We start from the raw sequence: 2,831 nt of genomic DNA, 5'->3' as shown, positions 1-2,831 counted from the left end.
GATAAACCCAGCTGCCTGACAACCAGGGACTTCGTCCCCATTTATCTTTGACCCCTAGGCCCTAGAGTTCTTTTGTGATCCCAGTGGGTGAAAGGAGCTCCCTGAAAAATGACTTAGGTTAGTTTTTCCAACAACCCTGTTGAAGGGGACTCAGTCTTATTGAAATGGATTTGGAAAGATAAAGACATGTTGACTCTTTTACCTATGAGCTGTGGAGCAAATCAAACCTGTAACATATGTGTGATATGATGTAATGTGATGTGATTTTATTTACGTATCAGGATGCCAGTGATGCAAAAATTATTTTCTATTTGCACATATATCTCACACTAAATACTAAAATGTATTCAAGAGAGATTAAATACTCAAAAGTAAACAAACAAACAAAATCTCAGAAGAAATTATAGGAGACTAAATGTATAAATTAGGGATCGGAGAGACCTTTACATAGTTTATACCAAAACAAGAAACTTAGAAGTGATAAAAGAAAAGATGAATATATTTGATATGTAAAAACATAAAAATTTTGGCATAGAAAGACATACAATTGATAAAATTAAAATAGCAATGCTAGCTTAGGGAAAAATTGGCATAGACATGTCAGATAAGGGGTTACTATCAGTAAAATGCAAATAACTCCTACAAATTAATAAGAAAAAGATAAACAATGCAACAGATTTAAGAGCAAATAATATGAATAGAAAATTCACAGATGAGTAAATCCGAATGATGATTAAACCCATAAAAAGAGGCTTTATTTTCACTGGTTGTTAGGGAAATGTAAATTAAAATAACAATGATATATTCCTTCTCACTCCTTAGATAGATGGGTTTTTTTGAAAGGGATATTCTAACACACTGGTATCGGAGATTTAAGTAAAATTTAAACAAACATCCATACATCCTTTAATCCAGAAATCCTACTTCTGGGAAATCTGTATCATAGAAATATGAGAGCTATCTCTTCACGGAATGGGGGTAGAGAAAGATTCCTTAAACAAGACAAAGGAAAAGCATGGAACCTAAAGGAAAATATTGATAAATTGGCTATACTAATATTTACTTCTACATGCCAAAGGATGTCCTAAACACATTTGAAAGTCATAAACTGGTAGAAGATAGCTGCCATTCATATAATGATCAAAAAATTAATATCCAGAAATACTTGTTTTTTCTAAATGAAATTGCCAATATTCAATAATTTTTGACCTACAAATGGCAATTTCATATAATTCAATCTACCACAAAGAATTCTTTCAAATCAATAAGAAAAAGACAACCAACCTAAGAGAAAAAAATTGGACAAAGGATATAAATTTACAGATGAGGAAAAGCAGATGGTCAATAAATGTTTGAAAATATGCTTAACTCACTGGAAATCTAAGATATAAAAACCATGATGAGATATTGTTTCTTATTACAAGGTGACAAAGATTAAAAAGCAGTGGTAAGTGTTAACACCTCTTCTAAAATTTGTCTAGCAGGTTTTTCTGGTCCTCAACAGAAGCCCTCCCCAGAAAAAGAAAAAATTGGTAAAAATGTGGGGAAATGAGAATTCTTATGCATTCTACAAGTGCAAATCGGTGCAAATTTGGCGATATCATGTGAAGTTGATAATACTCACAGTATCTCACCCATCAACTTCACAGCTGGGAATATATACCAAGTAGAACTTCAAGGAGACATGTGTAAGGCAGATTAATGAAGCACGGTTTATAGTAGTGAATAATCAGAAAGAATATGAGTAACATTGTATTTTATAAGTAATTATCGTATAAGTAAACTGTGGTAGAGTCATTCTGTCAAAATTAAAGAATTGGCTCTACATGTGTCAGTGTGGATGTCTTAGAAGATACATCGTTGAATAAAAACTGAACTGCAGAAGTATAAGCCTAGAGTATGAGCCTAGTCATAGAAATTTTGAAGTTACACAGAAATATATATACATAGTAAAATGTGGATGGGAACAATATATAGCTGATTTAAGATCGTGGCTATGGAGGGAAAGAAATGGAATGGAAGAGGAATAAAGAGGTCTTTATAATTCTAACCTTATTTAAAAAAAAGCCTAAAGTAAATATGGCAAAATGTTTACAATTATTTAAAAACAAATGTTGGCTACTTCAGTGTTTTTGGATTATCATTTGTTTTTTTCTGTATGTTTGAAATGTCTATAACTTAAAAAAAGAAACGAAAGGTTCACTATGTAAGGTTCCATGAACAGGGATGTTCGTTCTAGCACTGTTTACAGAACTGGGACCGAGGCCAGTGCCCACTGACGGGCAGTAGTGGGGTAAAGCATGGTCCGTCCACACCATGTGCTTCACTCATCCCCACCTTGCAATAGACAGAATTGGGCTTTTGTTTAATTCAACTATTGAAAATAATGTGACATTAATTTAGTATCTCACACTGCTGAAGTAATGAAAAATGGGATCCTATGACACATAGTGTTCTGAATCTGGCTGTGTAATATTTCATCATATAGAAGCAGGTGACATCATAGGTGAATGTTTGCCCACTTGCCTCATCCTGTTTATTAATGATACATTTTCTTCCCTCTGCCCCTCCTATGTCTTTGAAGTTTTGATTCGGAGAGTCATTTACCAACCTCCAATTCCTCTGTGGTTATGGCTGGAACCTCTGGGTCACAACATTTTGCAGGAGAATAAATTATGACACCAGGGTCTTTGGTTTGATTTCTCGTTAAACAGAAAGGCCCTTAACAACGAACTCATCAATTTATGTGCGTGGCAAATGTCAGCAAGCACTTTGGGATTTCAGCTTTCTTTTTCCTCGTCATCAAGGGAAGTGTCACTCCAGCAACTTGT

At 34.1% G+C, this 2,831-nt stretch overlaps 1 non-coding gene across 1 annotated transcript; it reads left to right on the top strand.

The window, feature by feature from the left end:
* Positions 1 to 1,449: 1,449 nt before the first annotated feature.
* On the top strand, positions 1,450 to 1,512 carry LOC124237708 (U7 small nuclear RNA). The gene has a single exon (XR_006888092.1). It is a non-coding gene; the product is annotated as a U7 small nuclear RNA (small nuclear RNA).
* The last annotated feature ends 1,319 nt before the right edge of the window (positions 1,513 to 2,831 follow it).

Source organism: Equus quagga, chromosome 3, assembly GCF_021613505.1.
Source record: "Equus quagga isolate Etosha38 chromosome 3, UCLA_HA_Equagga_1.0, whole genome shotgun sequence".
In the NCBI taxonomy this organism is placed as follows: Eukaryota; Metazoa; Chordata; class Mammalia; order Perissodactyla; family Equidae; genus Equus; species Equus quagga.
Note: the sequence above shows the minus strand (reverse complement) of the source record. Positions and strands in the feature narration are given on the sequence as shown.